Source organism: Podarcis pityusensis, assembly GCF_964106645.2.
Source record: "Podarcis pityusensis genome assembly, chromosome: Z".
NCBI classification, from domain to species: domain Eukaryota; kingdom Metazoa; phylum Chordata; class Lepidosauria; order Squamata; family Lacertidae; genus Podarcis; species Podarcis pityusensis.
This window is the reverse complement of record NC_138044.1, coordinates 22,625,984-22,653,545: the sequence shown is the minus strand read 5'-3', so window position 1 is coordinate 22,653,545 and position 27,562 is coordinate 22,625,984. Positions and strand designations below refer to the sequence as shown.

Below are 27,562 nucleotides of genomic sequence, written 5' to 3'. Positions count from 1 at the left end.
AAATCTTCCCCTACCACATGTTTTGAATTAATCCCTGTTCTAATAATTCTTGACCATTGGCCATGCTGGCTGGGAATGTGTAGTCCAAAACACCTGGACACCACGTTGGGGAAGGTTTGTGTAAAGCAAGACTTCTCAGGAGGATTTAAAGAAAGAGGAAGACTTGATTCCTTTACAGTTTAATATATTTCCTCATCACCAGATCCCATTGAGCCCCCAACAGATACTCCTGGGCATTTCAAAATAATATGGTGGAGGATGCTAGTATAGCTTTTCAGGTTCCAACATGGCTCCATACCCAGGCAGTCTACTGGTTCCTCTGGAGAAGGGATTGTTAAGTCTGTCAGTTTTACTTTCTCTCTACAGAGGTACCTCAGGTTAAGAACTTAATTCATTCCGGAGGTCCGTTCTTAACCTGAAACTGTTCTTAACCTGAAGCACCACTTTAACTAATGGGGCCTCCTGCTGCTGCCGCGCCGCCAGAGCACAATTTCTCTTCTCATCCTGAAGCAAAGTTCTTAACCCGAGGTACTATTTCTGAGTTAGTGGAGTCTGTAACCTGAAGCGTCTGTACCCGAGGTACCTTGTAGTTACCATTTTCCCAATTATAAGTTCAGTTCTCCACAATTCCGCTTCAGTTTGCGGCTGTTGTTTTTAAGTCCTTGTGAAAATTAATCTGCATTTTAGGGCGAATGTATGCTAATATAAGGGACGCGGGTGGCAAGGTGGGTTAAACGACAGAGCCTAGGACTTGCCGATCAAAATGTCGGCAGTTTGAATCCCCGCAATGGGGTGAGCTCCGATTGCTTGGTCCCTGCTCCTGCCAACCTAGCAGTTCGAAAGCACGTCAAAGTGCAAGTAGATAAATAGGAACCGCTCCGGTGGGAAGGTAAACGGTGTTTCCGTGCGCTGCTCTGGTTCACCAGAAGCGGCTTAGTCATGCTGGCCACGTGACCCGGAACCTATACGCCGGCTCCCTCGGTCAATAAAGCGAGATGAGCGCCACAACCACAGAGTCGGTTACGACTGGACCTAATGGTCAGGGGTCCCTTTATGCTAATATACACATTTTTACAAAATTATTTCACCATGTAATTTTCTCTAAATGGTTCAAAATTTACCCTAGTACAGTATATGCATTGGTACACATAACTTGGCTGGAGAACTGCATTGCAAAAGTCAGAGAAGTGTGAATTTGGTGCAAATTTTAATCTGTTTTTTAGTCTATTGTTATTTTGATATTCTGAAAGTTTTAAACTATTGTGGTTAATTTTTCTTATTGCTAATATTATTGCTTTATCTTTTCTGTAAAAAACTTTGAGGAGGTTGTTTTACAATCAAGCAGTGCATGTTTTATTAAATAAATTAATAAATATTATTATTTTTAGGTTTTTTAAAAAAATATATATATCACATTTTACATAGGCCTCAAGGTGATTTGCAAACATACCATAAAAACAACTGAATTAGTTTTAAAAACAATACAAGATGAACACCTAAAAGATATTTCACCCAGCAGGAAAAACTTGTTGAAACAAACATGTTTTCAATTGTTTCGAGAAAGTACAGATTGTGGGTGCCTGTCATATCTTAGAATCATAGCACTGTAGAGTTGGAAGGGATTACACAGGTCATCTAGCCCAACCCCCTGCCATGCCCAAGGTGGAGCCCAAACCCATGACTCTAAGATTAAGAATCTAACTTTCTACCAACTGAGCTATCCCAGCTGCTTGAAAGTAACATTGTTCCATCAAAAAGGGGCAGCCACATGGAAAGCCCTGCTCTGAGTGACTGTGGAGTGGGGCTCCTGATATTTTGGGGACATTAAGGAGAAACTCTCCTGCACAGCACAGTGACCTTCTGGGCACAAAAGGATAAGGGTAGCAGTATTATTCTAGAAAAAGAGATGCCAGAATTAACCATGAACACCTCCCTTGTTCTCTTATAATGGCAATGGTGCCCACCTGAGAGGGGCTGGAACTGAGTTCTGGTGAGTTCCTTCTGAAATAAAGCCCTGGCTGAAACTGTCTGGAGACAAACGCTGGTTCCCTCGTTCTGTAAAACGAGATGAGCGTCGCAACCCCAGAGTCGTCTGCAACTGGACCTAACTGTCAGGGGTCCTTTACCTTTTTTAAGGTGACCACATGCATTCAGTTCACCATCTCTCTCCTTTAAGACATATGCAGCCTAGCACTTGCGTGTCAAGGACCCCCAAGACACCCCTGAGTAAAAACACAGTTCACACATCATTTTTGTTTTGGTTTTTGGCATAATTTTGGCCACAACTTTATTGAATTACAGTAGGTGAGTGGTTGCTTAGGCATTGGTTAGCGACTATCTGTTCCCACTTGGAGGTAGGAACAGAACTGACAACCACACCCGTGCAGAAGTCAGTAAGCGCAAACAATTTTGGGGAGAGAATAAAGCTGGGTGCCAGGCTCTCACCTTTCCCCAAATGCTCCCTGGGGCTCTTGCGTGGCCCTAGCCCTTTGTCAGGGATACAGACAAAAGCATGGCGAGGCCCTGGATTCCTTTAACGGAATACCCTTGCAGAAGCAGCAGCATTGGAGGGGCAGGCACAGCCAACCACATCCCCTCCACCAACCAAAAAATTAACCAATGCCTAACCACAACCTTACAAGTTGTGACGATTTGCTCTGCAGTAGGCAAACCCAAATGGCCCCAGCCAATCAGCCAAATGGTAAAATTCCTACCAGGCCCCTGATCCAAAGCAGACGACCCCATGACAGGCATAGCAAGGTCAGCGCAAACAAACCCTAATTAAAGGGAGGATGGTCACATCACCTCCTGGCAAATAGAAGGGGAAGAAATGCAGGCAGTGAGAGATTTTACTTTCTTGGGCTCCATGATCACTGCAGATGGTGACAGCAGTCACAAAATTAAAAGACGCCTGCTTCCTGGGAGAAGAGCAACGACAAACCTAGACAGCATCCTAAATAGCATAGACATCACCTTGCCAACAAAGGTCCATATAGTTAAAGCTATGGTTTTCCCAGTAGTGATGTATGGAAGTGAGAGCTGGACCGTAAAGAAGGCTGATTGCCGAAGAATTGATGCTTTTGAATTATGGCGCTGGAGGAGACTCTTGATAGTCCCATGGACTGCAAGAAGATCAAACCTATCCATTCTTAAGGAAATCAGCCCTGAGTGGTCACTAGAAGGCCAGATCGTGAAGCTGAGGCTCCAATACTTTGGTCACCTCATGAGAAGAAAAGACTCCCTGGAAAAGACCCCGATGTTGGGAAAGATGGAGGGCACAAGGAGAAGGGGACGACAGAGGACGAGATGGATGGACAGTGTTCTCGAAGCTACAAACATGAGTCTGACCAAACTGCGGGAGGCAGTGGAAGACAGGAGTGCCTGGCGTGCTCCGGTCCATGGGGTCACGAAGAGTCGGACACGACTAAACGACTAAACAACAACGACAACAAGGGTGGGTAATCCGATGTGCTCAGCGAAAAGAGGAAGCGCAACGCTGCGCACAGGGACCTATATAGCACCCCCATCAATCAAATAAAATTGCAACCATCAATTTTCCCCAGCAACACTGGGGGTGCCCAGTCAAATTCGTGGCCATCCAAACTAACCTGCCCAGCAACAGGGGATGTCATGGTTGCTCCCACCACAACACGTGCTCTCTATGAAGGAGAACCCGCTTTGTAAGATACTCCCCCGGGGCCTAATTTGATCAGTAGAGCAGGTACCGTATGTCCAACCAGTAGATCATGATCTACCGGTAGATCCCTGGCTGATCCTGGTAGATTGCGGGACCCTTACTGATCATGGGATTAAATAAAGTTTACCGAAAATTAACAAATAAAAGCTGAAGAACTCTGGGCAATCCTACCCCAAAAAAGCTCAACAACTGTGGGCAACCCTCCGCAAAAAAAGTTCAATAACTCTGGGGAATCCACCCACCCCATGCACGCTCCTCCTCCCTCCAATGAGAATAGGTAGATCACTGCCAGGTTTTTAAAACTGGGAGTAGATCACAGTCTTTTGGGAGTTGGATGTGCCTACAGTAGAGTGTTTGGTATGTGGTGGGTGGGGCTTGTGTGTTTTTCTCCGGAATCAGCCCCTCCCTTCAGTCTGTGTTCCGTTAAGAATGTCAGTTAAGAGGGACCAACTGCCTCTTCTTGCTTCTTGCCTCAGACTTGCCTCATATTGTATTTAACCTCTCTCATCATGCTGTTTTGTTACAGTTTCCTTTAATGTCAAAGCTTAGTTTATATTTACATAAGCCACTTATTTTCCTCAAAGAAAAAGAAACTCTGCTGAGGAAAGGCATGGAATATCCTAAACTTGGGTGAATGAGGGGATATTTCCAGTCTGACAGGATTGATTTTGTTAATCATCCCCCACCTCCACAACAATTGGGTTATGGGTCCAGTCTGGCAGAGAGAGAGAATAATAATAATATGGCCATGTATATAAAAGGTACAAAAGCCCTAGAGAATCCTGTGCCTGTCCTCACTTCAAGTAAACTATCTTTTATGGACATAAAATCTGCATCAGCAGAAGAGGCAGAAAAAGTAAAGTGGGAAAAGCAGGACAGAAAGGCAAGGACAGAAATTTCAATTTATGTGAGTGACAGTGACTTAAACCACATAAGAAATGTTAAGACTGCCAAAGAGTTGTGGCAAGGTCTGAAAGAGTTGTATGAGAGAAACTCTCTGAATGAGAGACTGTATTTATCAAGAAAGCTGTTTAATTTAAAATAGAAAGAAAATGGAGATTTAGTAAAGCATCTAAGTCAAGTGACAGAGTTCATTTAGATATTATAGGCAAGAAATTTGAAGAAGTGATTTTAATTCTGTCAAGTTTGCCTGAAAGTTACAGTTTTTGATACATGCAGGATACTAAAGATAAACTTGATATGAAATATGTTGTATCAAGACTTAAAGAGGAGACTGCTAGGAGAGCTGAAAAGGCAGCAGAGTGTGAAACGTAAGTATTTACTGATACGTATATATTTAAAAATAAGGCTGCTTTTCAAGGTGCAGACAAAGAGACAAATCTATATGCTTTTTGTGTGGGAAATAGAACATTTTGCAAGGAATTGTACACAACAAAGTGTTACTAATAAAGAAAAGTTCCAGAGTAGTGACAGAAAGCAAACCAAAAATGCTTTTACAGTTCATCAGAACTATCTAGCAATCTCAAGTTATAGGAAAATTGATACTATTAACAGTAACTCTTCTGGTTGGTTAATTGATTTGGGAGCTTCATTGCACATAACATGTGATGCTATTTTTTTCAGAGAGTTAAATGAAAACTCATCAGAGACAGTTACAGTTGCAAATGGCCACAAAATTTCTGTGCAAGGAAAAGGAACAGGTTCGCTCAAATGTGTTCAGGCAGAAAAACAGTTTGCAGTGAAGTGAGAGGTGTAGTTTACTTGCCAGAATTAACAGTTTGCTGAGTGTATCAACCCTGACCAAACATGGTTTTAATGTAAATTTTAATCACAACAGATGTGTAATTACCAAAGATGGACTTTTATACACACAAGGTTTAGAAAATAATGGAGTCTTTGTGCTAGATACAGGTCAAGAAGAATATGGTCAAGAAGAATTCAAGTGCAACCTGTGGCACATAAGGTTTGGGCATAGAGACTTCAGGATTATTGCAGACCTGCCAAAGAAAGGTTTGGTGAGAGGAATGGAAATTAAACCTTGTTGGCTTTGAGAAGGGGCACAAAAGTTACAGAATTCTTAATCCAAAGACAAGAGAAGTGAAAGTGAGAAGCATAGTGTATTTCAGAGAAGGAGAGCAATCTTGTGAATGTGTTCCTAATCTGAACAATTTTAAAGAGAAACAGAAGAGAAGATAATAGACGAGCCAGAAGAAATAAGCAAGTGTTTTGTAAGATATTTCAAAAAATTATACAAGGTAGATACAGAAGAAGAAAAGGACATAGCACAAGCTTGGAAGACAGAAGAAATACCAACGAAAGAACAATGGCAAGGGAAACGTATGGAATATGCAGAACTGGCAAAATTAACAGATAAATTACATGAAAAGGATAAGAAAGACTTTTAAAGAGAATGGGAACCATTTACAGCATATATGAAGAAGCAACATAAAGAATTGGACTCACTGGCAGGGTTTGAATAAACAAACACAATTGTATATAACAAAAAGTAAGATTATATGTATGGGGGGGAAATTGGGAAACAACACTCAGGGTGAGTAATATGGAAATAAAACAAAATGGGAATATGAGGGAAGTCCAGGGGAGGGGGGAAATATGGAAAATTGTTAGAGAAATATTGTTAGAAGATGAATACATGGAAAAACCAATAAAAATATTTTTTAAAAAACAGAAGAAGATCAGGACATAATAAAATATCTCCAGGGAAAGGAAATCCCAAAGGCGGTAAAAGGTGGACAATTCAAATCACCTATATCTATGATGGAACTACACCAAGCTATCTCAAAGGCCAATATTGGAAAATCCCCGGGACCAGATAGTCTGCCAGCAATACATTATAAAAGACTAGAAGAGGTGTTAGCCTTACCTCTGAAGATACTTATGAACAAGATCTTGGAAGATGGAAGAATACCAGTGACTTGGCAAGCAGCTAACATAGTGTTGATACCTAAGCAAGGAACAACTCAAGAATCTGTTAACAACTATTGACCAATCTCATTGCTTAATAATGATTATAAACTTTATGCAGGAATTCTGGCCAATAGATTAAAAAAAGTACTCAAAGATATTATTAATGAAGATCAGGCCAGATTCTTGCCATATAGACAAATGAAAAATAATATGAGAATATTGATTAATATAATTGAATATCTAGACTTAAACCCAGGAAAGAAAGCAGCCTTTATGCTAGTGGATGCAGAGAAGGTGTTCAACAATGTTTCCTGGAAGTTCTTTAATAGCAATGGGAGACCATTTTACTAGAGGAATAAGGGCAATCTATGAAAAACAGAAAGCCAATCTGATAATTAATAGTGAAATGATGGAGTCTTTCCAAACAGAAAAAGGGACCAGGCAGAGTTGTCCACTTTCCGCCTTACTGTTTATTATAGTCCTAGAAATACTTACACTGGATATAAGAAAAGATCAAGGAATTCAAAGAATAACATTGGGGGGGGGGGAATCCTTTAAACTTAGAAAAAATGACGGAATTTGGTAAAGTCTCAGGGTTCAAACAACCTGCTGCCAGGTTGATGATAGCAAAAAATTGGAAAGGGGGCAATGTCCCCTTAGTAGGGGATTGGTTTAACAAATTATGTGAATTCATAGAGTTGGCTAAAATGACAGCAGCCATTAAACTTCAGTCGAATCAAGAACTTAAGAAGGAATGGAACTGTTTAGAAGAATATATGACAAGACATCGTTCCAAAACAAATTTATTGATATGCATGGACTAAGTTCATAAAGGAGTGGAAAAATTATTGTAAGATTGTTCTGGGGCCAAAGTAACTAATATATATATAACACAATGACAAGTTCAAGATATATCAATGGTTGTTGTGCTGTGGTGGAGGGAAGTCACAATAATAGAATGAGATAGATACAGAATGGAAAATGGGAGTTTTATTAATGTAACAATTTACACTGTATATTCTGTATACAGTGGTACCTTGGGTTACATACACTTCAGATTACATACGCTTCAGGTTACAGACTCCACTAACCCAGAAATAGTATCTGAGGCCTAATTTGATCAGTAGAATGTTTGGTATGTAGCTTGTGTGTTTTGCTCTGGAATCAGCCCCTCCCTTCAGTCTGTACAGTGGTACCTCAGGTTAAGTACTTAATTTGTTCCGGAGGTCCGTACTTAACCTGAAAGTGTTCTTAACCTGAAGCACCACTTTAGCTAATGGGCCTCCTGCTGCTGCCGTGCCGCCAGAGCCTGATTTCTGTTCTCATCCTGAAGCAAAGTTATTAACCTGAAGCACTATTTCTGGGTTAGCGGAGTCTGTAACCTGAAGCGTATGTAACCTGAAGTGTATGTAACCTGAGGTACCAGTGTATTCCGTTAAGAATGTCAGTTAAGAGCAGGGGTCGGCAATGTGCAGTCCATGGGCTGGATCCAGCTCACGAAGACAGTTTTACTGGCCCAGGAGCCGCCCCCGAACCAAACCGCCCGCTTGGCGAGTCCCCCACGTGCTGCGCTAAACTGGCGTGGCCCGGGGACTCACCGAGCAGCGCCAAAAATTGCGTCTGCACACGCACAGATACCAGAAATCACTTCTGCACATGCCCAGATGCCAAAAATCGCTTCTGCGCAGGCACGATTTTCGGTGTCTGGGCATGCGCAGAAGCGATTTCCGGCGCCACGGACATGCACAGATGCGATTTCCAGTGTCATGCTGCGCTGGTCTGGCCCATGGACGATCTCCACGGGAGTGATCTGGCCCATGGCCGGTAAGCCTTGCCAACCCCTGGTTAAGAGGGAGCAACTGCCTCTTCTTACTTCTTGTCTCAGACTTGCCTCAAGTGGTTGTACTGTATTTAGTTTCTCTCATTATGCTACAGTGGTACCTCAGGTTACAGACACTTCAGGTTACAGATGCTTCAGGTTACAGACTCCGCTAACCCAGAAATAGTACCTCGGGTTAAGAACTTTACCTCAGGATGAGAACAGAAATCCCGTGGCGGCGGCGCAGCAGCAGCGGGAGGCCCCATTAACTAAAGTGGTACCTCAGGTTAAGAATGGACCTCCGGAACGAATTAAGTTCTTAACCCGAGGTACCACTGTATTTTGTTAGTTTCCTTTACAGTATTATTAAAGCTTAGTTTAGATTTACATGAACCACTTATTTTTCTCAATGAAAGAGAAACTCTGCTGAAGAATGGTGGAATATCCTAAACTTGGGTGAGTGAGGGCATATTCCCAGTTAGCCAGAAGGATTGAATTTGTTAATCATCCCCACCTCCACAACAGGACCAGCATCATCACAAACACATTTTAAGTCTGCTTCTTTTCAAGGGGAGTGCCAAGCACAAACTGAGGCCTTTCCTGCTCCTCTTTCACCAAAATCAACAAAGTACATTGTTTTGGATGAGCCACCAGGGATGTCAGAAACCTCCTCAAACCTCCCCAAAGGCAAGCTGATGGGGTCATTTAAGATCAGATTTCTACTTGCATTTGGGGTGCTGCGAAGCCATAGCAATGGGGAAACGCACTGAGACAGCAAAGCGATTACATTATTCGTGCATGAGTGCAGTGATGAGCTAATGGAAGCAGCACATTCAGAATGATTACATCTGGCCGAGCGCCAAGGGGCAGAGGCAGGCAGGGAAAGTCCCTTGCATGAGTAAATGGCTAGTAATTTAAGGCTGGCTCTGTATTGTTGCACCTCTTTGGGAGGGGCAGCTTATCAGGCAAGATCTACAATAAATAATGCAATCACAACAATATAAAAGAGGAAAGGAGAAGAGTGCAAAATGATAGAATCTCCTAAAATTATGAATTGTTTAGAGCAGCCTTTACCAACCTGATGGCCCCTGGTTATCTGGACTGCCACTCCCACCTGTTCTAGCCAGCACTGTCATGGTAGCCAAGACTCATGGGAGTTGTAGTCCAAAACAGCTGGAAGGAACCAGTTTGGTGAGGCCTACTTTAGAGCACAGGTAGGGCACCTGCAGCGCTTCTCTTCATTTTGTGCAACTCCTGAAGTTGCCTCATTTCTCCATCCTTCCTTCTTATTTCTTATGTAAACTTCTTATGTAAAAGTGCATAGATTCTTTATAAAGCATACTGTACATCATTTCATCTCACTAGATGAGGACATAGGTGGCAAATACCCAACCCTTACAGATAGCTCCCCTTTCTGGGCTCACAGACCAGCACCCCAATTCTGCAGATAAGGATAACATCAAAGCAAACCAATTAACATATATCGAAACAAATGAGCTCATTGCTGCAACCAATACCAATTAATTGTTGGGTTATCTTGAATATTTATTTATTTATACCCTGCCCATCTGACTAGGTTTCCCCAGCCACTCTGGACACCTCCCAACAGAATATTAAAAACACGATAAAGCATCAAACATTAAAAACTTCCCTAAACAGGGCTGCCTTCAGATGTCTTCCAGAAGTCAGATAGTTGTTTATTTCCTTGACATCTGATGGGAGGGCATTCCACAGGGTGGGTGCCACTACCAAGAAGGCCCTCTGTCTGGTTCACTGTAACCTCACTTTTCACAGTGAGGGAACTGCCAGAAGGCCCTCAGACCTGGACCTCAGTGTCTGGGCTGAACGATGGGGTTGGAGACGCTCCTTCAGGTATACTGGGCCGAGGTCATTTAGGGCTTTAAAGGTCAGCACCAACACTTTGAATTGTGATGTTAGCAAAGCTTCTGGAACAGCTCACCTTTGGTTCAACACTTTGGTTCAACACAGAAGCAATTCTCCCCACTTTTGATTCCCAGCAACTGGCATATTATCTCCAACATTGGAAGGAGAACATAGCCATCATGGCTGGTAGCCATTGAGAGCCTTGTCCTCATGCATTTGTCTAATCCCAAGTTGGTGGCCTTCACTACCACCTTGTTCCATAGTTTAACAAGATTTAAGGCATTCAGTGTCACAAGGTATTATGGCCGCCAGCTTACGTTCGTATGACATCCAGGTTCAGAGGCAGCGTACAGGGAAGGGCTATTATTGTGTGGCATCTGGCTGGCCACAGCTGGAAATGGGATGCTGGACTTTATGGACTCTGTATGCACCCAGCAAAGCAATACTCCATCTTCTGGTATTTATAAATGTAGAGGGCTGTCCGGACCAGTAGGTTTGATTAAGATAGCTCCTTCCGATCATAAATTTGGGGCACCAAGTCTTAAACCCACCTGTGAGCCCAACCAGGAGCACAAAGTGAGGTTCTGGGGTCACACTTGTACACCATCAACTAAAATAATGTCAAATTAGCAATGCTTGCCTACTTGGGGTCTTAGTAAAGACAGCAGACCAGAAAGGGAAACAGTCTGCAGCCTGATGGTAGAAAGACGCATCAAGGCCTTTACTATCAAAGACTGACCACAAACATATTTTTGTGCCTTAGCTGAAGAGCAGGATTAGACCAGCTGAGCAGCAGGGACTTGAACAAATTCAGCAGCAGGACCCACAATTATCCTTAACTTGGCTTGGCGCTGCTTCCCAGGGGATGAAAGAGGCCAGAAAATTGGCTGCCAGCCCCAGGGCCTAGAAATCACTACTTGTGGCACTGGCTCCATCCCCATAATCTCATGAAACAACTATGCTATTATGCACAGTATGTTTGCTGTAGCCCTGCTCAGCAGAAGCCCAGCCCAACAGGCAGGATGGGAAGGGCTACCATTGGTTGAATTCCTGCAGGGGGATCACAGAGTCCTCAACCCCTCTCCCCAACACACACCCCACCCACAGGGTCAGTCCAAATCATCCAGCCAGTGATCTGCACTCTGCAGCCTTTCTGAGTGCCCAGGTTTCCTGACAGCCCTGTGACATCCTCAAAAAGGCTTTTCTTTAAGTGCAGGCATTAGGGGTGCTGCCTACCCTGCTCCTTCATTTGTTTAAAAGAGAAAAAGGACAAACTAAGCATCCCACTCCTCTTCCTCATTACAAACCTGAAGCTCTAAAGAATAGTAGTAAAGTTATAGTAAGCATTGAAGTGGAGAGTCCAAAAGTTGCTGGTGTCAAGGCATTGACACAACCATCTATTACGGAATGCAACAGGTACAGTCTGTCCTGTAAGGACTTTGTTCATGTGCTCTATGAATGGCTACCAGCCCACCACAAAAGTCTTTATCTCTTTTTGCCCTCTAGGCATGGAAAAAATTTGTGTCAGATTTTGATAAAGTGCTATCTCCCAAATCATGTTATACCATGTTTGTACGATTAAAAATATTTGCTTCTTTCTAGTTTCTGGCCATCATTGTTCTTGCTGTCCTTAATAAGTGACCAATTACATGTTTATTCAACAATCCTTGGTTGTCTCCGTTGAGTACACCTAACAATGCTACATACATTTTTCAAAAGTGGAATTGTTACAGGAATCAGTGCAACGAGATCGTTTCTAAAAGATAAAAGGAAGAATGAGTGCACTGAATTCAGGTGCTCAGTAATCACACATAAAAAACACAGTCTTCCTACACTTCCATTAAAATAAGGGAAGACACAGATTCACAGAATTTAGTCCAATCCCTGCTAAATAATCCCTGACAGATGGCCATCCAACCTTTGTTTAAAAACATCCAATGAAGAATGTTCACCACATTCTGAGGCAGCCCATTCCACTGTTGACCATTGGAAAGTTCTTCCTAGTGTTTACAGTGGTACCTTGGTTTAAGAACAGCTTAGTTTATGAACAACTAGGATTAAGAATGCTTCAAAACCGAAAGTAGCTGTTTTGGTTTGTGAACTTTGCCTTGGAAGCAGAACACATTCCGCTTCCTGTTGAGTCCCCCGCTGCTATGGGAAAGCACACCTTGGTTTAAGAACACTTTGGTTTAAGAATGGACTTCTGGGAAGGATTAAGTTCGTAAACCAAGGTACCACTTTATTTGGAATCTCCTTTCTTTTCATTTGAATCCATTGGTTTTGGGTCCACCCCTCTGGACCAGCAGAGAACAAGCTTATTCCATCTTCTATATGACAGCCCTTCAGATATGTGAAGATGGCTATCATATCTCCTCTCAGTCTTTTCTTCTTCAGGGTAAATATGCCCAGCTCCAACTCATGAGCTAATTTATCCTATGGGGTTTTTGGAGATCAGGAAGCACAGCAGCTAGAGAGGCTGCAAAGAGTTGGAGAAATGTGTGACAGGAAGACATACACACTGCCCACCTGCCATTGCTGCCTCACAGTGATAAACTCCATCTTGCGCCCTTTAAAAGCATAAAGAAACTATAAAGCACCTTGAAAAAGAAGCAGAGAAATTGAATCCCCTTTCACAGATGAAGAAAACTTTTTTAAAATCTGGGTTTCTCAAAATTTTGGCACAGTAAGAGCTGATACACCGCTTTGCCTTTCCATCAGTTGTGTGGTTTACCTGAAAATAGTCTCTTCGTCTCTTTCCATACAGGTGAATGGAGCAGGAGTAACCATTCATTTGTACTGATTAGGGAGAATGATCTTCAATGGGAGAAAACTGAAGCAGGGAGGAGGGCACTGTTTCTGTCCTGCCCCAGACCCTTTGTGAGGACAAAACCACAGTTTCGCAAACTACATGCAACAGTCACATGGAAGATCCTTGCCTGGTGCTTACTGCATCTTTGCTTATACTTTGAGGTTGCAATCCTATATACCTGGGAGTAAGTTCTGTTGGACTTAACTGGGGGTCACTTCTGTGTAGCCATGTATGGGAGTTACACTGCAAACAGGAGGTTGGGGTCTCTGAATTAGAGCACGAGGTTGGGAAAGAGGTACTCACCAATTTCTAAAAGCCCATATTCAGGGTCTAAGTACCTACCCTTCAGCTTCCACCACCATCCCGCCCTACAATTTAATAAAAAACAAATATCCCAGCCTTAAAAAAATTAAAAACCTATTTTTGGGCTTTTCAAATTGCAGTTAGATCCTCAAAGGGAAAAAAATGCAGGGGCATTTCCTCCTATAGGATTAACTGCTATACGTTTAAAGCTCTCTTACACCAAAGAATCCTGAGAACTGTATTTTGTTAAAGGGAACTGTGAGAAGGTCTCTATTACCCTCACTATTTCCAAAGCAGTTTAACAGTCAGTCCTGTTTCCCATGGACAAGGGTGCAGGCTCTTAGGGGCTGTGGCACTTTGGAACCCACCCACCCCCGCCAATCTTTTTTTTGAGGAGGCTAGGCCCCCTCAACGTTCAGAGGGCTCCGCGTGCAATGTCTTGACATCATGCAATGTCATGCGTGTGACATTCTAACGTCAGAACGTCACAGTGTGCCCTCTCAGTCCTCTGGAGAAGGCGGCACCTCTGCCCATGAAAACTTGGAATCATAGCTCTGTGTGGGGAATAGGGATCTCCTAACAACTCACAGCACCATAAACAAACTACACTTCCCATGTTTCTTTGGGGAAAGGAATGATTATTTAAAGTGGTACAGTACTGCTTTAAATATATAGCACAGATTAGGCCTTAAATTGAAAAAAAGAAGAAAAAGGCGGGAGAAACAGTATCCTGTTTTCCACAGGAGGCAGTGATGACCACTAACTCCAGTGGCTTTAAAAGAGGATTAGAAAAATTCATGAAGGATAAGGCTATTAGTGGCTATTAGACTTGATGACCATGCTCTGTCTCCACAGTTGGAGGCAATAATGCTTCTGAATACCAGTTGCTACAAACCACAGGAGAGGAGAGGGCTCTTGTGCCCAAATCCTGCTTGTGGGTTCCCCAAAGGCATCTGGTTGGCCACCATGAGAACAGGATGCTGGAGCAGATGGGCCACTGGCCTGATCCAGAAAGCTCTTCTTATGCTTTTCCCAGCTGCACCACCTCAGTCAAATCTAGAGCTCCCTGTGACAGCCTTAAAATACAGACAAAAATATTGTGATATCTGGTCATGGATCCCGCATGTCAAGTTTAAGTCAGGTGCAAGGGCGGGGGAGAATTGCTTTCTCCCAAAGCCAACTAAAGAAGAGAGAACTTGTGTCTTCCATTAAAAGTTTTTATCATATCACTTTTGTTCACTGTATGTTAATACATATTATCACAAGTACAAGTACAAAAAAATTCAAGAAAATGTAAAAGACTGGGGAAGGGGAAGCAAAACTAATTTTCACCTGGAGCAGCAAACTAGCCCATGATGGCCTGCAGTGGTGTAGCATAGGGGGAGCCAGCGGGGGCATGGCCCTGGGCGCACAATTCTGAAGGGACACAACCAGGTGCCAGCTTCCACAGGGATCCCCATCCTGCCCTGGTGAAGGTGGAAGAGCAGCTCAGGCCCACGTGGGTGGGTGTGAATACAGGGATGTAGACAAGGGGCCACCCCAGCCCAGCCCAGCAGTCTTCTCCACGAGTGTTAGGGGAAGGATTCACTTGCCAAGGGCTGTATTGGTTAGCTGGGCTCCCCCCTGCATGGGCAGGCTATCCAATGCGGCCCACTTGGCTCTGTTGGGGGGGCACTGCGTCATCGTCAGCAGCTTGCCCACCCCTGGTGCTAGCAACCCATGCTACGCCACTGTTGGCTTGCAGGTGCAGAGATGGGCAACAGCCTCAGTATACATTGACACCTGAGACAGGCCTCAAGCTGACTAGGAGACTGTGTTCATGTGCTAAGTTCTCCAATGGGCTGCCCAAGCTAAGTCTTCCCAGCTTCTCAAGATACAGTATACAATATATTTAAATCACCAAGGGACATAGGATGCCAGGGTAGGAAGGAGCAATAATTTATAGGAGTGAAGACATCCAGTCCAGGTACTGGAATTTGAAGTCAGTTGCTTTCAAATGGCTAAATCAGTTGGAGAATTCCCAGGCAACTCATCCACAGAATCATGTGTCTAATATTCTCATTCTTTCTTATTATGAACCTCAATGTTATCAGCCATTATTATTATTATTATTATTATTATTATTATTATTATTATTCTTCTTTCTCCCCCAATGGCATACCCATGCAAACCACAGCATCAGACAGCCAGCAAGAAGCAAATCCAAGTCACAGAACTGCAGTCACAAGAATGCCCCCGAGTGCTCAAGCCCAGCTGTATGGCAAGCTCACAGCCACTGGCTAATCGGCTTCTAAAACCTGAGATGCCAGGACTCAAGGCGGTCAAGAAGCCGTAATCTCTGACCTGGAAATTCCATTTGCTCATCCAAGAGATGCATGGAATGCTGACCTTGGTTACGCAGCTGCAGTGAGGCAAAGCACTCTGCACATGCTTCAAGGTACTCTCTCATGTCCTGCAAGCGGAGCCCTCTTGGGCTCCCATACAAACCAGTTTCTAGTCCTCGAGGCCTCCCTCCCAACACCCTCACGTGCCCTTCTGTTGTGGAAATTGCCCGAAAGGGAATGCAGTAAGCCAACATCGGTGGTTTTCCAAAGTACCCACCCAATATATGCTGAAGCAGGTGCCATAGAATGATGTGCAAAAAGCGATGTCCTTCTCCAGAGAGCTCCCTGAGCTACCCTGTCTTTATGGATCCCTAGATGCAAGGGTCCCGCCCCGCCCCCATATCCTTCGCTCTCCACTTTGGAACATCTACCCCCACCCCACCTCTCTCTAGTTAAGGCTGACAGCTGAATCTGTCCCTCTCTCCCCCACGCCCCGCTCTCTCGCGCTCTCTCTGCCCGCCCCCCTTCTCTGCTAATAATGGCACGCATGCCCTCCTGCCCACATTCTAGCAACCGGGAATGTGCCAAGCGCCGCAGCATGCAGCAGGCAGCAGCCAGCCAGCCACCCACTCGCCTTGCCCTGCCACTTCCCTCGCGCAATGCAATGGAGCCCCCTCCAGTCTCCCCACCACCACGCGCCCCCTCCCCTCCTCTTTCCCGGAAAAAAGAGTGGGCGGGGGGGGGAGCACTTGCTGCTAGCCCACAAATCCAGGGTGCCCAAAGGCGCTCCCACTCTCGCTGTCTCCCTCCTCGCCTGCCAAGCCCTGGATCCGGGGGTGGGGAGGGAGCCAAAAAGGATAGCATCAGCCGGCCAACCCGCCCTTCCAGCGCATCGCCATGCAAAGTCAGAGCCCTTCACATTTTGCATCACCCTGCAGCGAAACGGAGGGAGGAGGGAGAAAGGGGGGGGGGAGAGAATTCTTTTCAAAAATGCAAAGCAAGAAATCGCATTTCCACATTGTCACCTGCTGGGATGCTGGAAGCGACGGTGATGGGCTCAGCGCCTGCAGCTGCCGCTGCAGCTCCTGTCTCCGCCTGTCATGCTACTTGAGGAGGCTGCAGAACCGAGGATGCACCCGCAGCTTCTGCTCTGACTATCGCAGCGGCTCCTACTGCCTCTCTCGGTGCGTGCAGGAGAGCGCACGCGCGGCGGAGGCTCGGTGCGCGAGCGCTTCCCTGCGAGCTTTGGGCTCCGCAGTACGAGCACAGCGCATGCGCCTCCATCACCACCACCACAACCAGCAGCAGCTTCTCTAGCTGTGGGGAGAAGAAGACAACCCCTCCCCCCAATACCCATCGCATCCATCCGTGGGGAGGCTGTCATCAATGCTGGAGTTGGCAGAGCATTTGCTCTGCAAGCAGAAAGCGCCAGGCTCAGTCCCCACCTGCCCAGGTATGGCGGGGAATGAAACCCTGGAAAGAAGCTGCCAATCGGTGCTGGCAATACTAGCTGTATCAGTTACTGTATTCCCAAAGTGGGTGGTACTGCCCTTTGGGATGGAATTACCTAGGTGTGGCAATGAAAGGCAAGAGGGTGGGGGGTGCTGGAGTTGTAAATGACTACTGTATCAAGTTGCCTGAGTGCCACCTTGAAAAAAAGGGGGCAGATAAGCCCCACCCTGCATAATCAGCCACATGATGAGACACACACACACAGCATTTGAATGGCAATGCTCACCCCCTAGGAGTTGGCTTCTATGGTGCCTGCTGTGACTAGAGGCTGGTGCAGGAGAGACATGTTTTGTTGCAGCTGGGGTAGATGAAGGCATCCAGTTGTGCTGCTGTAGATGCACCATGGTATTTATTCTCTCAGCACTCCTCCTAGCAGTCATTCCTCCTCCGATCACTGCTGTGGATGCATGACCTGACTGTCTGTCTCCAGGCCCTGCAGTCGCCTGCAAGGGATTCCCACAGTAGGGTTGATGTTGCCAACCTTCATGCCACATTTGCAGACATCTTTGTAATGTAGAGTTGGTCTGCCAATGGGCCTGGGGTCTGAAGCCAGTTCCCCACAGAGCATGTCCTTGGGGATCATGCCATCTTCCATTCTGTGGACATGATCAAGTCAGTGTAGATGTTGCTGTGCGAACATGCTGGGAATTTGGGCTTGAGAGAGTACATCTTTGTTTGAGGCTCTGTCTTGAGATGTGATGCCCAAAATCTTCATAACACAGTGCATGTGGAAGATGCTGAGGCATTGCTCCTGGCTGGTGTAAGTTGCCCACGACTCACTTCCATAAAGCAGTGTGCTCAACATGTGCTCAAGACTCAAAGCAGTGTGCTCAGTGTGCTCAAGACTTCATCTTGTTATTGGTCATTAGCATCACATTCTCCCATCCCCTTTTGGAAAGGCAAGCCATTGCTGGAATTGCTTTGCCAATACGCTTGTCCAGCTCAGAATCAACTGGATCAAGTTAATCATAAATAGTTATAATTGGACTTTGAACAGATGTGCAGTTAATTGTTACTGTTTTGAATTTTATTGCGTTATTATTTTCCTTAGCAGATTGTCCAAACCACTATTGCTAAAAGGCAAGGGGGTGGCAGGACGTGTAATTAACTATCAGACTTCAAAAAGCTGGTATCACTGGATCACGTTCATCAATCTTGTTGAATTAAATTAAATTAAATGTGCAACTTGACTGTAACTGCTTCTGTTCTCATCCTGAAGCAAAGGGGTAGCCTACCCGGATATGTAGAATGTTGTAATGTGTTTTAACGTGTGCTTTTAGCTTGTTAGTTTAATTACTTTTGGAATGTTTCAAATAGCTGCTTTTTTAAGCTGTTTTGGGGTTAATTTTATTGCTTTGTTCTTTTTGCAAACTGCTTTGAGATATTTTTTACAATCAAGTGGTATATAAAATTTTGCAGAGAATAAATAATAAAAATATTTCAATGTCTCTTTCACTCCTGACTGGCAGCTCTGTCCAGCTTTTTTATTTATTTGTTTGTTTTTTTATTTAAAGGAGGGGTGACAAAACCTCTGTGCACTTTTTAAAAAAAATCTACAGAGATTTGCATCCATTGCTGTCTGAGTGGACTTTGGCTGCATGCACACCATACATTTAAAGCACTTGGCTTATCTCAAAGAATCCTGCAAACTGTTGCTTACACCCCAAACAGCTACAATTCCCAGCACCCTCCAGGTCCCAAAACTTTTTTTTTGCAGGGGGGAATAATGTGCTTTAAATGTGTTTTAAACATAGCCTTCCATTTATTCCTCTCCATCCCCCTACAGTTCCCAAGTGCCCCTAACCTCTGTTCTGAAGGGTCCCACAACCCTCTGGAGCAGATTTTGAGGGTTCATGGGTGGGAACTGCATAGGGGAGAGGAAGGTCAAGTCCTGTTGTGCAAGTGGAAGTCTTTTCTGTTTGTGCAATAGCAGCATTAGATACGGCCCATAGTTGTTGTAAAATACTAGGTGGAATGTAGAGATTTCAAGAAGAGATGAAACCAAACATTGCTGGCCTTAGCCATGATGGTTGTGCTCTGCCTCCATGGCTAGAGGAAGCAATGTTTCTGAATACCTGTTGCTGGAAACCTCAGGGTGCTCTTTCTATTGGCTCCTGCTTGCGGATTTCCCACAGGCTTCTGGTTGGCCACTGAGAGAACAGGATGCTAAATTAGATGGGTCACTGGCCTGATCCAGCAGGCTTTTCTTATGTTCTTATGGCAGAAAGAGTGGGGAGGCCCTGCAGTCTTCTGATGGAAAGGCTCCTGTGGATGGAAGCTGACCGGACAACCTGATGGAGCTGGTGTTTGCTCCAGTCCTACAACTTGAGAACCTTTTAGGTAAAAACCAGCCATCTTTGCCATCCCACACACTCCCCAGAAGCCTCACTTTCATCTTCCCATTTCCTTTATTTTTAACATCGAGAACATTTGTATGTTTGAAGAGAAGAAAATATTCATCATTATCAGCGGGGCAGGGGAAGAAGCGACAAATGTGTTGGCTTACACCTGCTATAAATTCCTAGAACAGACGGGGGGGGGGGGTATTTTTATTCATCAATCCACTTTTTCCTTATCTGGAGCAAGCGAGGCTCCCTCCTGCCAAACAGACAGTTAAGAGGGCTAATGCTCCAAAGGGGTCAAACAGGTCGGTGCAAATTCCCAAACTGTGTGGCTGTCAGGACCCAGTGAGCATCAAGTCAAGCAGCACGGCCCATCCAAGACAGCAGCCAGTCAGTTTCAGTGGTGGTTGGAGTCCACTGGAACAGGTAGGGCGAAAGGTGGGGAGCGCAACAGTAGCTGGAGCCAAAGTCAATAACAGGTGGGGCCAACAAAGCCTAGTTTTGCCCCCATCCTCCTCCCTGATGAGTTCTACACACCCACACTCCATACTGCCTGTAAGAAGTGCAGGTGGGGGCTACCTGGAAGCAGACTGAGGTTGGAGGAGCAATGGCCCTTAAGTCCTAATGGACCAGCCTCCCCTGGGCAGGTTACAGAGCAGGCAGAAAAAGATCTAGTTCAATGCTTCCCAAAGTGGACACTTCCCCCAACATTCTGTGGGAGTGGCCTTACTTAGCTGGGTGCAAAGAGGCAAAGGGGAGCAGGGCATGCTGGAAGTATAAATAACTATCAGACTTCGATAAGTCCACCAGTTTTGTTGAATTAATTAAATAGTTTTGATTGGATTTTGAATAACTGTGCAATTAATTGTTACTATTTTGAATTTTTTTGTGTGCCATTCTCTTCCTTAGTGGGTCATGGAAACTGCTGTATTTTGAATAATGCTTTATATAGGGCAGGGCAGGGGGCTCTGGGGATGAATTTATGGAACCAAGGGAGGCAGTGGCCCCCAGATGGTGGTGGTGCAGTGTAATATATTTTGTTCCCTTTTTAATATAAATAAGGGATGGGGAACTTTTTCCCAGCCTGAGAGCTGTGTTCCCTTCTGGGGGGACACATCCCAACAGTGTGCAGGACCAGAAGCAAAAATGGGCAGAGAAATTAATGAACATTTTGCCTTTGTATAGTAAGCTAGTTTCTACTCACATATACCTCTGTATCCTGTACCCAGGTAAGCAAGAGGCCATATCAGAATTCAAGGACACATTCCACCCAAGCAAAACCAGCCTGAAGTTCCTGATCCCTGATTTAAATACTTGCAGGCTGCATTTCTGGACAAATTGTGCCCAAGGCAGCAAACAAAACACAAATATAAAAACACAAAGCACTCTTATGATCAAGCATTAAAATACAAAACGAAAATCTATTAATATATAATTCAGCCAGTAAAAAAAAGATCCAAATTCCAGAGCCATATCAATAGCAACAGGATCAATAAAACACACCAAGTAAAAGCCATTCAGCACAGCTGGGCTTCCAAAGCCTTTTCAAGTCATTCAGCTGCAGGGGCCAAGAGCACATCCCTTGGAAGAGAGTCATGTAATGTGGAGCCCTATCATCAAGTGATTTTAATTGTTGGGTGGTGATCTCAATATGTGCCCCGTCAGTTTCCCTTGTTAAGGACTGGGGAACCCGCAGCTCTCCAGAAGTTGCCAGATTATTTTATTTTCTTCAAAATACTTATATACTACTTAAAAACAAAATGCTTCCCAATGTAGATTACAAAATTGTACACAAATGAACCAATGCACAGTTTTAACAGCACATCAGAAACAGACATTTCATTGCATTTGAACCATTTCAAAATATTACTAAAGCCAGAATAAACTAACATGGCTGTACCAAAAAATAATAATTCCCAACCATTTCGCTTGCTGACTGGGGCTAATGGGAGATAGGGATTGACAACATATGGAAGACTACAGGTTCCCCATGCCTGAAAAGAATATTTTTTTTCCATGGGACAGTTCACACAGTTGACTGAGAATCAAGAGTCAAGTAATCAGAGCAGTACAGGGAAGCAGTGTGGTGTAGTGATTAGAGTGTTGGACTAGGACAGGGGTAGGCAACCTAAGGCCTGGGAGCCAGTTGCGGCCCAATCGCCTTCTAAATCCAGCACGTGGATGGTCCGGAAATCAGCATGTTTTTACATGAGTAGAATGTGTGCTTTATTTAAAATGCATCTCTGGGTTATTTGTGGGGCATAGGAGTTCGTTCATTTCCCCCCCCAAAATATAGTCTGACCCACCACATGGTCTGAGGGATAGTGGACCGGCCCACAGCTGAAAAAGGTTGCTGACCCCTGCACTAGGACTTGGCAGACCAGGGTTTAAATCCCTACTCGGCCCTGAAGCTCACTTGAGTTGGTGACTTTGGGCTGCTGGCAGACAGTCTTTCTGCTTAACCTACCTCACAGGGTTGTTGTGAGGATAAAATGAGATGGAGGAGAAAACTGCACACACTGCCTAGAGTGCCTTGGAGGAAAGGTGGGATATAAACATATCGACAAATAAATACATATGAATGTGTGACACTCAGAAGTCTTAAGAATGAAAGTTCAGCAGCAGGGGAGGAAATTTATCCATCCATCCATTTATTTATCTGTTTACAAGGCATGTTTCTCACCAGCTTTTATCTCCCCATCTGCAAAAATATCAGAAGCCTCATGTAAAAGCCCAAAGCCCTTTCTGTGCTCTTGAAAAATTAATCCAGGACAACCTTGCACTGCAGGCCTTTCCATTCCCAAAACTAGAACCAACCTTTACATTATTTATTGGCCTGAGGAAGTGCTATTGCAAAACATGCTGTCACCAAGCACTCAGTGCCGCTTTCTGCCTTACTTGACTCTTCAGTCGCCACTCAGATCATCGCAGTAAAGTGGGTCACCCTCAGAGAAGCAGCTGAGATGAGAAAATACCCATGCACCCCCCCCTTAAGAAAAGGAACCTTAGCAACGGGGACAGTTTTGTGATATTTGAGAGCTTGCCTTTGAGACAGACCTGAACCCTCCAGAATAAAGAGATACTGTACTTAGAAAAACACTGTGATGACTTCCTGTCCAGGACAGCTTCACGACACTCACTGTTTTGCCTGCAATATCAGGTGGGGCAGAGATAGACTTTGGGGATATGAGCGAGGACAAAATTTGGCAACCCTTCCAATATAGGTTAATAATAACCAATAAATATAGGTGGTTATTGTTATTATTAGCCCCCTTGGCTCGGCATCCTGTGCAGGGGAACTGCCTGTACTGCCCTAAATCCGGTGTTGGGTGGGGGGATTCAGCCACCACCACTGGAGGGGTGATCCAGTAGCATGTTGCAGCGTGATTATTGACCAGAGTGAGACCCTACCAGCATATAACACCTCTGTGAGATGCCCTGATGGATTGACTGGTCTGCGGGGTTCAGAACAACCGTCTGCAACAGCGTCTCCTTGCCAGACTAGACCTCACACTGCAGAAGACCATGGAGGAGGCTGTGGTCTCAGAAGCTGCCGAACTCTTCACCCAGGAGATTCGCAAGGACAGCAGCCCGCATCCTGCTAAGAAGCCAATCCCAGTGCACCACAAGGAGGCCAGCAGTAACGAGGCGTCCCCCAGTGAAGACGATGACATGCACCAGACGAAGCGAGAGCACGGGAAGTTCAAACAGGTACAAGGACAAATCAGAATGTGTTGGGTGTGGAGGCAATCATTCCCGTATCAAGTGTCAATTCAGAGATGCCATCTGTCAGCAATGCTCGCTAAGGTCTGCCGCTCTGCTCTGTCCAACCCGCCCCCTTCACTGTCTCACAAGTCCAAGTCTTCACCCCGGTCCACCAGCAGAAGCTGTTTTGCCCTCACCAACTGCTGCTGCTCGTCTGGATTCACGACTGGCCAAACCAACTTACCTATGCGTCACAAGCAACATGTCACCGTGCTCATTGAAGGAGCTCCGTGTGACATGGAGATTGACACCGGGTCTGCCTTGTCTGTCATATCCTGGAGCACCATCAAAAGACTCACGCCCAAGCTGTCCAAGAGGCAACTCGACCCACACCACATACATATACAGGCACACCCATCTCCTTTAGCCTTGATCAAGCTAAAGCCACACCGGGTTCCGTTCGCTCTCAAAGCTAAGGTGGACGAACAACTTGACAAGCTGATTGCGCAAGGCATTTTGGAGCCAATTGACCATGCCAAGTGGGAAACCCCCATTGTCATGCCTGTGAAGCCGGACAGGTCAGTGAGAATATGCGCAGACTATAAGTGCACGATCAACAAGGTGCTTCAGCAGCACGCTTATCCGGTTCCCGTCGTCTACCAACTGTTGCATTCCCTGGGTGATGGCAAGGTCTTCGTTAAACTGGACCTTGCCCAAGCCTATCAACAACTGCTTGTCGATGACGCCTCTGCTGAAGTTCAGACGATTGTCACCCACTGAGGGGCGTTCTGGTGCCGCCGGCTGCAGTTGGGGGTGAGCATGGCTCCTGGCATCTTTCAAAGCCTCATGGAGCGTCTCCTGCAGAGGCTTCCGGGTGTGGTGCCGTATTTTTATGACGTGTTGGTATCCGCAGACTCAAATCAGCAGCTGTTCGAGTGCATCTGCGCTGTGCTGACCAGGTTCCAGGAGGCCAGGCTCAAAGTGAAAAAAGAAAGTGCCAGATCGCCGTTCTGCAGGTGGAGTTCCTGGGCTACCTTATCGATGCCTCCGGTCTTCACCCGACTGAATCCAAGATCCGGGCCATTCAGCAGGCCCCGATTCCAAAAAGCAAGGCAGAGTTGCAGGCGTTCCTGGGACTGCTGAACTTCCACAACATGTTCCTGCCCCACAAAGCAACGCTAGTCGAGCCTCTACACTGCCTCCTCAGCATGAAGGTACCGTGGTCCTGGGGTCATCGGGAAACTACGGCCTTCAACGCAATCAAAGCCCTCCTCTCATTGGACAGTGTGCTGGTACAGTACAGTGAAGCCAGGCCGCTGGTCCTCGCCTGCGACGCCTCACCCTTTGGCATCGGCGCCGTCCTCAGTCACTGGTTTCCAGATGGTAGGGAAGCACCGCTCGCCTACTTCTCCCAGACATGGTCTCTAGCTGAACGGAATTATAGCCAGCTTGACAAGGAGGCACTGGCACTTGTGGCTGGAGTAAAGACGTTCCTCTATGTGAGAACCTTCGACCTCATCACTGACCACAAGCCGCTCCTGGGCCTTCTCATCAGTGATCGACCAACTCCACTGGTCCTCTCGCCACGCATGCTGCAATGGACTGTCTTTCTGGCAGCTTACAGCTATCAGCTCGTCCATTGCCCTAGAAAATTGATGGGCCACGCTGACGCTCTCAGTCGTTGCCCTCTTCCAGCGCTTGTGGAAGACCCGGCTCCTGCTTCATCACTCCTCCTAAATGAGGACCTCCCAGCAGCACCAGTATCGGCCACCAGTGTAGCCTCCGCATCTACCCAGGACCACACCACCAACCGTGTACTCAACTGGGTGTGGAGGGGGTGATCGGAAGGGTCTTTCACACCAGAGTTTCAGCCGTTTGCAACCAGACAGCACAAGCTCTCGGCTCACCTCGGCTGCCTACTGTGGGGAGACTGAGTCGTGATTTCCCAGAGACTCCGCCAACGTGTCCTCGAGGCTCTGCACATCGGCCACCCGGGGATCGTCAAAATGAAGGCGTTGGCTTGGTGTTACGTCTGGTGGCCTAACATGGACGATGCCAACACTTATTGGGTTGACTCCTGTCAAGCATGCCAAGAGTCGAGACCTGCACCATCGGCACCTGGGAGATGCCCAAGGCACCCTGGTCGAGGGTGCACATTGATCTTGCCGGCAGCTTTCAGGGCCGGACCTTTATGGTAGTGGTGGACGCCTATTCCAAATGGCTGGAGGTGGCCCTGATGCCCTCCACCACTACTGAAGCCATCATCCGGGTGCTGTGGGGCCTGTTTGCAACTCATGGGTGTCCTGATGTCCTCATCTTGGACAACGTACCTCTTGGGGCTGGGCATCCGCCATGCCCTAATGGCACCATTTCACCCGGCCAGCAACGGGCAGGCAGAGAGAATGGTGGCTCAGCAAAAGAGGCACTGGTCTCCTGGAACAGAGAGACTGGCATGAGCGGGTCACTGAATATTTGCTTGTGCAGCACATCACCCCTCATGTAGCCACAGGGCGGAGCCCAGCCGAACTGCTTATGGGCCACCTCCTTAAGTCTCCACTTGACCGGCTGCACCCGGACTTTGGTGTGGCCGAGCCCCCAGGCTGTACTAACACGCCAAGGTCCTTTATTCTGGGGAATCAGGTTTTTGCCCAGAACTTTGTGGGGGACATTCCTCGGGTGCCGGCCACGGTAGTGGCAGTCACGGGGCCCTGTTCGTACCAGGTGGCACTCAAGGATGGACACTTTTGGCGCCGGCACATAGATCAGCTAAGGCACAGGGTTGGGGATTTGGACACTGCCACTATGTCCCCAACTGTGGCCCCAGCTCCAGAGCGGTCACTAATGGAAGACGAGGTTCCACTTACATCTTCCTTACAACCTGTGGGTATGGAGCCGAGCCAAGCCATTTCAGTGCGTCTGCCCAGCTCTCCAGAGACTCAGACCACTGCCGTGCCTGACCGTCCACTGAGTCCACTTATGGTGGTTCCTTCAACAGCTGCGGAGCCAGGGAACTCGGCCTCAATGCCACATTTGGTCACACCACAGTCGCAGCCAGAATCGGTACTGGCCCTCGGCGGTCTGGCAGGGTTTCCAAGCGCCCAGCTTATTTAAAAGACTATGTTCACTGGACAAACTGCACATGTAACACTGTATGGTGAATAGGGTCAATTAATATATGATGGTGAGTCTTACGGACAATATAGTTGATAGTGAAACAGTTATGTCTGCGAATTTGTAAAATTGGAATCAATATACTTATGTGCCTTACTGAATGAATAAGGTTATTGCTGTATGTAATGGAACCACTATGATTGTAATTAATGCCTTATCTCGGTGGGGAGGGGTGTTATGTATTCTCACCCTGGCCACCAGGGGGGTATAGTGTATATACCATAGTTTTCACTCAGGTCCACGTCAGTTAAATTAGGCGGGAAACCCTGGGCTGTTGTTGTTACAATGTTGACAGCCGGCTGCCTATAAAAGCAGGCTGGCTGAGCTGTGTTCAGTTCAGTCCACCACGCTGGCCATTTGGAGACACTGGCCACAGGTCTGAGTGAGTCAGGGAATACGAATGGGACATTACTGGATTCCAAGGCTCATCATCTTGGAGGGCCACAGGTTCCCTGCCTGGACATGAAGACCAAAAGGAATCACTGCAGAACTCAAATACACCAAGAAACTTCTTTTCCTATGAGTGGAATATTCCACCCCCCCCCCCCCCATTTTTATTTTATACAACTAAAGGCCTTTACAATGGACGACAGAGAATAAAAGGAAAACTTTCTTCCAAAATCATAAAATGTAACCTGTAGCAGTTTACAATATAAAAATAAATTTACAACTTTAAAATTTCAGATTGGAGTGCATTCTTAACTACTCAGGCAATTCAAATCCGTCTGTCACCTGGGGCTTGAATCAAGATCACAGTTTATAGGTTTTTTTTATCACACGGCATGTGTTAATGAGCTTACCAGTGCCACAGTGTTGGTGTTCTCACCTATGCTGCCTCATTAATTGGTCAATGTAACTGTTTTACTTTCAGATAATTGTCACCTTCTGTTCTTTATGCATTTCATTTCCCTCTGGTGATTTCATTGCCCCACACCTCACCATGTGTGTACATGCTTTCCAAATCGGTATCGTGCTTCATGTATCTGAGGAGAGTAGGTTGTGGTTCCCAATTAGCTTACAGCATTAAATTTGTTAGTCTTCACCTTGCAACAGGAATCTTCCTTGTTTTTGCTACAGCAAACTGACACAGTTGCTAATCTCTTCTTC

The 27,562-nt window shown here is 45.9% G+C and overlaps 1 protein-coding gene and 1 long non-coding RNA gene across 4 annotated transcripts in view; one reads left to right on the top strand and one right to left on the bottom strand.

Moving 5' to 3' along the window:
- LOC308467998 (actin-binding protein WASF3-like) overlaps positions 1 to 16,949 on the bottom strand; it is an 86,891-nt gene extending 69,942 nt beyond the window's left edge. Inside the window, exon 1 of one of the 3 annotated variants that reach the window (XM_080989869.1) lies at positions 16,751 to 16,949. The gene's annotated coding sequence lies outside the window, so the exon portion shown is untranslated. The remainder of the gene's footprint in view (positions 1 to 16,750) is intronic. The other 2 variants (XM_080989868.1, XM_080989867.1) reach the window with 2 other exon arrangements.
- Positions 1,424 to 11,890, top strand: LOC308468070. Its single transcript, XR_013981441.1, has 2 exons — positions 1,424 to 4,968; positions 5,282 to 11,890. It is a non-coding gene; the product is annotated as an uncharacterized lncRNA (long non-coding RNA).
- Positions 16,950 to 27,562: the final 10,613 nt, after the last annotated feature.